The following is a 10,508-nucleotide window of genomic DNA, read 5'->3' as shown; positions in this document are numbered from 1 at the left end:
TACGTACGCATGAATGATGTGTACGCACAAGTCCACCATCATGTGTACGCATGGTCAATGCGTATGCACATTTGCCAAAGTTTCCACCCATTACTCGCATCCTAGGCATTACCTTTGGAGGAGCTTTGTAAGCTTGGCATTAATAATGCCCAACCTTGCATGCTTCAGGCTCATATATGTATCGTTGGTGTTACCTTTGGAGGCGCTTTGTGACCTTGGCGTTAACAACACCCAAGTGTGTGCCCCAGTTTCCAATATGCATGCATGCCAGCGATCCCTTGTGCAGTGCTTTGTTATCTTCGTGTTAACAACGCCCAAGTACTTGCTTCCATGTTCAATTCTCGTGACACGAGCATTGCTAAGGATGGCGCATTGTAACTAGGCGTTACTAATGCCACCTTGGATGACTCCACTCATGCATGCGAGGTTGGCTCAACAGTTGTGGCACGGGCGTCACTTGAAAGGGTGCTTCACAGCCCAGGTGTTTGCAACGCCTTGCTTGATGCATGCTTTCTTCGTGCCATGCATACCTTTGTTCATTTTTTCCTTGCACAACATTGGCACCACTTGGAATTGTCGCTTCATGATTCAGGCGTTACCAACACGTCATGCAAACTCCATAAACATGCATGCCTTGCTTCAATTTATCACCAAAGCTAGCACCACTATGAAGGGCACTTTGAATCCAAGGCGTTATCAATGCCACTATGCAAGCTCTGCTTCATATGCTCCCTACGCACTCTGGTGCTATCTTAAAGGGAGCGCTTGTGGCCCTGGCGTTGCCAATGCCCTTATGCACATGCAAGCATTGTCCAGCGCCAAAGCTTTCCTTTCTTCATTGTGGCGCCACTAAAAAGGGCGCTTCAAGGCTCTAGTGTTGACAACGTGATGCGGGAAAATTAGAATTCCGTATTAACTACCGGCAAGTATACCGGGTCGCATCAAGTAGTAAAACTCACAAGAGTGAGGTCGATCTCACAAGGGTTGATGGATCAAGCAATTTTAGTTGGGTGATGAGTCTAGTCAAGCTAACATTGAAAGAAGTTTGGTGAAATTAAATGAACAGAAAGTAAATCCATAATGAAAGTAGAGTAGCAGAATGTAAAGTACTGGAGATATGAATGCTAGAAAATAAAAGACTAGAGAATTAAATGCTGAAAAGTAAATGAGCAGAAGCTTAAAGTGCAAGAAATGTAAATATGCTGAATCTTAAATTGCAAGAAAGTAAAGGCACAAATGTAAATGGTGCTAGAAAGTAAATTGCATGAAAATTAAAGGGGTCTTGGGTGCTGGGAATCAAAAGAGCAGTAAATAAAAGCAATTGAAGTAAATTCAAGGCAATCTAAATTGAAGAAATTCAAAGAGAAAGATTCATTAAGGATTGGAGATATCATAATCCATCATGAATCAAATAGGTCTCAACTTCATTCTCAATCATATGAGTAGATCTATGGTGGATTGTAATTGATTGGATCCCAATTCCTTGGCAACCCAATCTCTCTAATCACAATCAATCTTGCCAATTCCTTGAGCTAATTGTCATGAGAAGAGGTTAAGTGCATTCTCTTATATATAAGCCACACAAACTCTCAAGACCTCAATTCCTCTCGAATAGTGTTGGTCAAGAGAATTGTGAAGGATAGAGCTCTAGTTCTAATGCCTATGATTCCCCTTCTGAGGCTCACACAAGTATTCAATAGATTCAAACCCCCTTCCGGAGTGATTGAATCTCAATAAGCATAGAAGATATCCTATAGCTACAAAAGCGGATTGAGAAGAAGAAGAAGTTCATTCATTCAGTAGGATTACAATATAGCTCCTCCCGCTAATGAAATGGGGTTTAGTTCATCATTTCTCAATCAAAACAAAAAGGAAAAGAAAGCATGTAAAAGAAAGAAAAGTACAAAAGAAAATGATCTCAGGGTTTCCCAATTAGGGTCCCCTGCTTCCCAGCCATCTTCTAATTACAAAATCTATCCTATTTATACACTTTCCTAATTAATCTGCAAGTCTTTGGATGTGGGCTTTGGCCTTAGTTGAAGCAAGTTAGGAGTGACTTTTAGTGATGTTGGCATAGGCGTTAGCAAACTAACGTTCATACTTGCATGGGTGCCATTTTGAATTGAAGTTGGTGCTAGCGTTGGTAAGCAACGTTTGTGTACAAATGGTGGCACAAATGTTGCATGTAAAAGCCCCTCTAAATGTTGCCACTAATGTTGGGCTCAATGTTGGTGGCACCAATGTTCGTCTGGTAACACGTGCGCGTCACCCACGCATTCGCGTCAAAGCTGATTTTTGCCATTTTGCGCGTGTGCGTAGTTCATGCGTGCACAAGACTTGCTATTTTTCCACTTTCACACGTACGCGTCACTCACGCATACGCGTCGCATCACAATTTTCCAACTCCAACTTGAGATTTTATCAAAGACGTTGGTGGTAACGTTGGTTCACCAACGTTCCTACCAACGTTGGGCACCCTTTTTGCATGCAACGTTGCCAGCAATGTTGGTGAGCCACCCTTGGGCCACCAACGTTGCATGTTAGGCCTTGGAGCATTGGTGAACAACGTTGGTAAGCCAACTTTGGCCACCAACGTTGCACCTCTCTTGTAGCAACGTTGTCAGCAATGTTGGTGAGCCACTTTGGGCCACCAACGTTGCCTTCTTATGCTAAGCCAACATTTGTGGCAACATTGGTGAGCCAACTTGGCAACCAACGGCTCACCCTTATACAAGCAAGTTCATGGCAACGTTGGTGAGCCAACTAGGGCCACCAACATTGCTTAATCCTTTTCCTTGGACAACGTTTGTGGCAACGTTGGTGAGTCAATTTGGCCACCAACATTGCTTGCTTGCTTCTTCACAACGTTTGTGTTAACGTTGGTGAGCCAACTTTGGCCACCAATGTTGCCTTCTCTGCTTCTTCCTTGCCCTTCATCTGCTTCTCCTCACCTATCATCAACCAAACAAATGCATCAAAGCCTTGCCATAATCACAAGATTTGGCATCATTCATAGCATTCAAGTAATTCTTACATAAATCTCATGAAAATTCACATATTTAAAAATGTTTGATTGAATCAAGACAAGCATACATTTCTCATCCAAAGTTTACTTATTACTTAAGAAAGTGCATGAAACCAAATGAAAACTAATGAAAAAGGCTTGTAAAACTAGCCTAAGATTCCTAGGCATCACAACGCCAAGTGTGTATGCTTGTGGCTTCATTGTTGTGACATGGGCATTTGTTGAGAGGACGACTCAAGAACTAGGCGTTACCAATGCCCTTGTAACACCCCAATTACCCTAAGCCTTACCTCTAGCCGTAAAGCAAAGGTTAATCAGAGGTTACGACAGTCCTAAGGCTTATACATATTTATATATAGAAAGAAATAATATATTCTAGGAGCCCGATGAAGGATTAAGCTCAAAGACAGATTTACAAAAGCGTGAGACGTTCACACGAAGCTAACGCATAAGACACAAGGTAGAAGTATAAGAGAATAAAATATATATAAATACAAAAATATAATAATCATAGAGAACTAGCCGCAACTTGCAGAGTTTATGTCGACTAGTTAAAAATAGAAAGATACAGAGTTTTAGAATTAAAACGGCTTATACAACCTATCTCTCAACATAGCCTCTAAGGCCATAAAGATAAAATACAAAAAGATGTGAGAGTAATTATAACAAAGTAAAATAAATTAAACCAAGGAGGAACCATAATCTGCACTGTCACCATATCCGCAATCTTATTGAAGCAGATTACGACCTGTATCTGAAAAACAACAACAAAGTATGGAATGAGAACCGGAGGTTCTCAGTATGGTAACAGTGCACAATGATGTAAGATGTAAGGCTCCGGGACGCCGAAGGCAATCCTAAAACTTCATATCACATATTGATATTCAAGCTTAGAACAAAATAAATAAAAGAACTTAAGTCATTGATGAGCGGATAATTTATACGCTTTTTGGCATTGTTTTTACATAGTTTCTAGTATGATTTTATTAGTTTTAATATATTTTTATTAGTTTTTAAATAAAAATCACATTTCTGAATGTTACTATGAGTTTGTGTGTTTTTTTCTGTGATTTCAGGTAATTTCTGGCTGAAATTGAGGGACTTGAGCAAAAATCAGATTCAGAGGTTGAAGAAGGACTGCAGATGCTGTTGGATTCTGACCTCCCTGCACTCAAAGTGGATTTTCTGGAGCTACAAGAGTCCAAATGGCGCGCTCTCAATTTCTTTCGAAAGTAGACATCCAGGGCTTTCCAGAAATATATAATAGTCCATACTTTGCCCGAGTTTAGATGATGCAAACTGGCGTTCAACGCCAGCTCTCTGCCCTATTCTAGAGTTAAACGCCAGAAACAGGTTGCAAAGCAGAGTTAAACGCCAGAAACAGGTTACAACCTGGCGTTCACCTCCATGGAAGACCTCTACACGTGAAAACTTCAATGCTCAGCCCAAGCACACACCAAGTGGGCCCCAGAAGTGGATTTCTGCATCATTTACTCATTTTTGTAAACTCTAGTAACTAGTTTAGTATAAATAGGACTTTTTACTATTGTATTTAGGGGATCATCTGATCTTTGATTAGTTTTATTCTATCTTAGACCTTTATGGAGGCTGGCCATTCGGTCATGCCTGGACCATCATCACTTATGTATTTTCAACGGTAGAGTTTCTACACACCATAGATTAAGGTGTGGAGCTCTGCTGTTCCTCATGAATTAATGCAAAGTACTATTGTGTTTCTATTCAATTCAAGCCTATTTCTTCTCTAAGATATTCATTCACACACAAGAACATGATGAATGTGATGATTATGTGACGCTCATCATCATTCTCACTTATGAATGCATGCCTGATAAACACTTCCGTTCTACATGCAAACAAGCTTGAATGTGTATCTCTCAGCCTTCTGATCGTGAGATTAGAGTCTTCGTGGTATAGGCTAGAACTATTGGTGGCCATTCTTGAGATCCGGAAAGTCTAAACCTTATCTGTGGTATTCCGAGTAGGATCCAGGAAGGGATGGCTGTGACGAGCTTCAAACTCGCGAGTGCTGGGCGTAGTGATAGATGCAAAAGGATTACTGAATCCTATTCCAGTATGATTGAAAATCGACAGATGATTAGCCGTGCGGTGACAGCGCATCTTGGACCATTTTCACTGAGAGGACGGGAAGTAGCCATTGACAACGGTGATGCCCTACATAAAGCTTGCCATGGAAAGGAGTAGGAAAGACTGGATGAAAGCAGTAGGAAAGGGGAGATTCAGAAGGAACAAAGCAACTCCATACGCTTATCTGAAATTCTCACCAATGAATTACATAAGTATCTCTATCTTTATTTTATGTTTTATTTATCTTTTAATTATTAAAGCTCTATAACCATTTGAATCCGCCTGTCTGAGATTTACAAGGTGACCATAGCTTGTTTCAAGCCGACAATCTCTGTGGGATCGACCCTTACTCACGTACGGTTTATTACTTGGACGACCCAGTGCACTTGCTGGTTAGTTGTGCGAAGTTGTGTCAAAGAACTAAGATTATGATTGTGCGCACCAAGTTGTTGGCGCCATTGAGATCACAATTTCATGCACCAAGTTTTTGGCGCCGTTGCCGGGGATTGTTCGAGTTTAGACAACTGACGGTTCATCTTGTTGCTCAGATTAGGTAATTTTATTTTAATTTTAATCCTTTTGTTTTTGTTCTTTTTATTTTCAAAAAATTTTCAAAAAAAAATTTCAAAAAAAAAATATTTTAATTAATTTATGTTCTTCAGAATTTTTAAGAAGGAATTCTAGAATTTCATGGGAAATGTTGAATCCTGGCTGGCTGTAAAGTCATGTCTAAATTCTTTTGGATTGAGGGATCTTCTTCACATGCTTGAACTATGTATGCTGAAGCTTGGCTGTCCATTGGCCATGTCTAGTGTTTTGGACCGGAGCTTTCACTGAAAGCTTGGCTAGCTAGTGAGCCATGTCTAATTCCTGGACCGGAGTTTTAGACTAACATTGCAAGATTCCTGGAATTCCTATTAGAAATTTTGAAATCTTTATTTTTCTTTTTCCAATTAATTTTTGAAAAATTACAAAAAAATTTAATAAAGTCTTAAAAGCCAAAAAATTTGTTGTTTCTTGTTTGAGTCTTGTGTCAATTTTTAAGTTTGGTGTCAATTGCATATTTTTAATTTTTCTTAAAAGTTTCGAAAACTCATGCATTTGTTCTTCATGATCTTCAAGTTGTTCTTGATGAATTTCTTTGTTTGATCTTTAAATTTTTCTTGTTTGGTGTCTTTTCTTATTTTTCATATGCATTTTCAATTTGTTAGTGTCTAAGCATTGAAAATTTCTAAGTTTGGTGTCTTGCATGTGTGTCTTTTCTTAAAAATTTTCAAAAATAAGTTCTTGGTGTTCATCTTGACATTCAAAGTGTTCTTGGTGTTCATCTTGACATTCAAAGTGTTCTTGCATGCATCATGTGTTTTGATTCAGAATTTTCATGTTTTGAGTCTTTTTATTGTTTTTCTCTTTCATCATTAAAAATTCAAAAATAAAAAAAAATATCTTTCCCTTATTTCACTCATAATTTTTGAAAATTTGATTTGATTTAGTCAAAAGTTTTAAAAATTTAATTGTTTCTTATGAGTCAAATCAAATTTTCAATTTAAAAATTCTATCTTTTTCAAATCTTTTTCAAAAATCAAATCTTTTTCATTTTTCTTTTATGATTTTCGAAAATTTCAAATTGATTTTCAAAAATCTTTTTCTTATCTTGTTCATAATTTCAAAATTTTTACTAACAATTAATGGGATTGATTCAAAAATTTTTAAGTTTGTTACTTGCCTATTAAGAAAGGTACAATCTTTAAATTTTAAAATCATATCTTCAAGTTTCTTGTTAGTCAAGTAATCAACTTTGATTTCAAAAATTGAATCTTTTTAATTTCCTTTTCAAATCTTTTTCAAAATAATTTTCAATCATATCTTTTCAATCACATCTTTTTCAAAATTAATTTCAAAATCTTTTCTAACTTCTTATCTATCTTCTTATCTTTTCAAAATTGATTTTCAAATCTTTTTCTTAATTAATCTTATCTTGTTTGATTCTTATCTTTTTTCAAAACTACCTAACTAATTTTCTCTCTCTAATTAACTAATCTTTTTCAAATCTCTTTCAAAATTCCTTTTTAATTAACTAATTATTTTAAATTTTAATTTTAATTTGATTTCTTTTCTTTTTTTTTGAATTTTAACTTTAATTTTAAATTAAAAACAAAAATACTTTTATTTTAATTTATTTAATTTTCGAAATTCTCTCCCCCTCATCTCTTTCTAATTATTTTATTTATTTACTAACACTTCTCTTCATCTCAAAATTCGAACCCTCTCTTCCTCTTAGTGTTCGAATTTCTCTTCTCCTATTCCTTTCTTCTTCTACTCACATAAAGGAATCTCTATACTGTGACATAGAGGATTCCATATTTTCTTTTCTGTTTTCTTCTTTTTCATATGAGTAGGAACAAGGATAAGAACATTCTTGTTGAAGCTGATCCTGTACCTGAAAGGACTCTGAAGAGGAAGCTAAGGGAAGCTAAAGCATAACTCTCTGGAGAAAAATCTGACAGAAATTTTTGAAAATGAAGGAAACATGGCCGAAAATAATAACAATGCAAGGAAGATGCTTGGTGACTTTACTGCACCAAATTCCAATTTACATGGAAGAAGCATCTCAATTTCTGCCATTGGAGCAAACAATTTGGAGCTAAAGCCTCAATTAGTTTCTCTTATGCAACAGAACGGTAAGTTTCATGGACTTCCATCAGAAGACCCTTTTCAGTTCTTAACTGAATTCTTGCAGATTTGTAATACTGTTAAGACCAATGTGGTTGACTCTAAGGTCTACAGGCTTATGCTTTTCCCGTTTGCTGTAAGAGACAGAGCTAGAATATGGTTGGACTCTCAACCTAAGGATAGCCTGAACTCTTGGGATAAGCTGGTCACGGCTTTCTTAGCCAAGTTCTTTCCTCCTTAAAAGCTTAGTAAGCTTAGAGTGGATGTTCAAACCTTCAAACAGAAAGAAGGTGAATCCCTCTATGAAGCCTGGGAGAGATACAAGCAACTGACCAAAAAGTGTCCTTCTGACATGCTTTCAGAATGGACCATCCTAGATATATTCTATGATGGTCTGTCTGAATTATCAAAGATGTCATTGGACCATTCTGCAGGTAGATCCATTCACCTAAAGAAAACGCCTGCAGAAGCTCAGGAACTCATTGACATGGTTGCAAATAACCAGTTCATGTACACTTTTGAAAGGAATCCTGTGAGTAATGGGACGCCTCAGAGGAAGGGAGCTCTTGAAATTGATACTCTGAATGCCATATTGGCTCAGAATAAAATATTGACTCAACAAGTCAATATGATCTCTCAGAGTCTGAATGGATTGCAAGCTGCATCCAACAGTACTCAAGAGGCATCTTCTGAAGAAGAAGCTTATGATCCTGAGAACCCTGCAATAGCAGAGGTGAATTACATGGGGGAACCCTATGGGAATACCTATAATCCCTCATGGAGAAATCATCCAAATTTCTCATGGAAGGATCAACAAAAGCCTCAACAAGGCTTTAATAATGGTGGAAGAAACAGGTTTAGCAATAGCAAGCCTTTTCCATTATCCATTCAGCAATAGACAGAGAATTCTGAGCAGAATCCATCTAGCTTAGCAAATATAGTCTCTGATCTATCTAAGGCCACTTTAAGTTTCATGAATGAAACAAGGTCCTCCATTAGAAATTTGGAGGCACAAGTGGGCCAGCTGAGTAAAAGAGTCACTGAAACCCCTCCTAGTACTCTCCCAAGCAATACAGAAGAGAATCCAAAAAGAGAGTGCAAGGCCATAACCTTACTTGGTGTGGCCGAATCCAAAGAGGAGGGGGAGGACGTGAATCCTAGTGAGGAAGACCTCCTGGGACGTTCAGTGACCAATAAGGAGTTTCCCTTTGAGGAACCAAAGGAATCTGAGGCTCATCTAGAGACCATAGAGATTCCATTGAACCTCCTTTTACCATTGACGTTAGGATTTTTGCCAGTAAAGAATTTTATAAAAATAGTTGCGTTGTAGGTATAGTTTCTAAACCAACAGAAATCCGTTCGTACAAATGTTTTGGTTGTCACAAGTAACAAACCCCTAAATAAATTGATAACTGAGTATTTGAACCTCGGGTCGTCTTCTCAAGGAACTGCAGGGAAGTATGTTCTTATTATTGGTTATGAAGATTGTAAATCGGGGTTGTGAAGATGAGGAACAAGTAATTTAAATTGCAATTAAAATAGGTAAAAGACTGTAAAATAAATAAATAACTGTAAAAACATACTTTTGGCAAGGTGTGAGAAATTGGAAGTCCTATCCTAGTTATCCTTATCAATGATCATAAAAATTGAACCTTAATTCCACTTAGTTAACCTTTGCTAGAGCAAGGGAAGGTCAAGTGACTAATTAGTTAGATCCTCAAATCCTAGTTAATCCCTAAGGAAAGATTGGGATTATTGAAGTTCAATTCAATTAGCAAAGATAATGATTATCAATCATGTTGAGTTTGATAACTCCTGAGTTACTGATTTCTTAACCAAGACCAAGAGGAAAAAAGTAAATCTACCAGAATAAAAATGTCTTCAGATTGGAAGCAACAGTAATGTAAATAAAAGAGAGCAATAATAAACTGAAATACCTCAAATAACATTAATTCAAAAGAGTAATCTGTAACATAGAAGAATTCATAAATTAAATTGAAAAGATAAATAAAAAGGAATGTTGAACCTGATAGAAAGAGATAATCCTGAAAGCGAATAAAATCCTAAATCTAAATCCTAAAAGAGAGAGGAGAGAACCTCTCCCTCAAAACTACATCTAAATCATGAGAAGTGAATTATGAGAGCCTGATTATGAATGGATGCATTCCCCCACTTTATAGCCTCTAATCTGTGTGTTCTGGGCTGAAAACTGGGTCAAAAGCAGCTCAGAAATCGCTTCCAGCGATTTCTATTACGTTCAGGTCGCGGGAAGGTGACGCGGAGGCATCGTCCATGCGGTGGCGTGGATTGAGGTTCGCAGATGCAACGCGGGCGCATCATTCATGCGTTCGTGTAGCCTAACTTCGGAGAAACTATGGGAAATTATATATCAAATCGAAGCTCCAGACGTTAGCTTTCCAAGGTAATTGAAACCGCGTCGTTTGGACCTCTGTAGCTAAAGTTATAGCCGTTTGAGTGCGAAGAGGTCAGGCTGGACAGCTTAGCAGTTTCTCCAACTTCTTGTATTCCTTCCACTTTTGTATGCTTTCTTTCTATCCTCTGAGCCATTCTTGCCCTGTAATCTCTGAAATCACTTAACACACACATCAAGGCATCTAATGGTAATAAGAGAGGATTAAACATAGGGAACTTAAGGCCAAAGAAGCATGTTTTCAATTAAAGCATATAATTAGGAAGGCAAATG

At 37.5% G+C, this 10,508-nt stretch overlaps 1 non-coding gene across 1 annotated transcript; it reads right to left on the bottom strand.

Annotated features, from left to right (window-relative positions):
- Positions 1-8,054: 8,054 nt before the first annotated feature.
- Positions 8,055-8,162, bottom strand: LOC112780511 (small nucleolar RNA R71). The gene has a single exon (XR_003191343.1). It is a non-coding gene; the product is annotated as a small nucleolar RNA R71 (small nucleolar RNA).
- Between the last annotated feature and the right edge of the window lie 2,346 nt (positions 8,163-10,508).

Source organism: Arachis hypogaea, chromosome 19 (assembly GCF_003086295.3).
Source record: "Arachis hypogaea cultivar Tifrunner chromosome 19, arahy.Tifrunner.gnm2.J5K5, whole genome shotgun sequence".
NCBI classification, from domain to species: domain Eukaryota; kingdom Viridiplantae; phylum Streptophyta; class Magnoliopsida; order Fabales; family Fabaceae; genus Arachis; species Arachis hypogaea.
The sequence above is the reverse complement of the archived record's forward strand: the minus strand, read 5'-3'. Positions and strand labels throughout refer to the sequence as shown.